Source organism: Olea europaea, unplaced genomic scaffold (genome assembly GCF_002742605.1).
Source record: "Olea europaea var. sylvestris unplaced genomic scaffold, O_europaea_v1 scaffold2300, whole genome shotgun sequence".
Lineage (NCBI taxonomy): Eukaryota > Viridiplantae > Streptophyta > Magnoliopsida > Lamiales > Oleaceae > Olea > Olea europaea.
The window spans coordinates 108,037-108,700 of NW_019241088.1; positions in this window are offsets into that span (position 1 = coordinate 108,037).

The following is a 664-nucleotide window of genomic DNA, read 5'->3' on the forward strand; positions in this document are numbered from 1 at the left end:
TATTTTTTTTTCTCAATTAATTTGAAATTTTAGAGAGACAAAAAGAGACTTCCTGAGTATCACAATGAGTTGAACAAAGGCAATCGGTGGCATGGCTGTGGTTTGAGCAGTTCGGCCAAGTGTTCACTTCTTGATTAACTATGGTTCAATTACCCCAGCTTTAACACTACCTCAGGGTTAAACATAAACCCTTTATAATAAACTCCAGAATTTTAAGACAAATATTCCTAACAAATATTGCTACATTTATTACTCGCTTGGCATGTTCGACCTGACACGAACAATACAGATAGAATGCATGAGATATTTGTCGTTAAGCTCGACCAGACAAAAATAATTAATAGAGACGTGTACAGATATTTGTCGATTGCGTTATCCGCCATTAGTATCCAGTTCAGCACACCGACTATTCTCTTAAATACCCACATGATTTGTTTAATTACATCGTTTATACTGTCAAATGTTACAAACCAAACGTGACCGAAATATTTCCTCCTCTTCATTTTCCCATATAAACACCAAACCAAAGCTATTCATTTTTGCCAATCTCTCGCACACTTCATTTGGTAAACAACTTTTGTTTACTAGAAAAGAAGCTTTTTTCTGTTGATTCTTCACCAAAACACCGATTTCTCTCTCTCTCCCCCCCCCCCCCCCCCCCCCC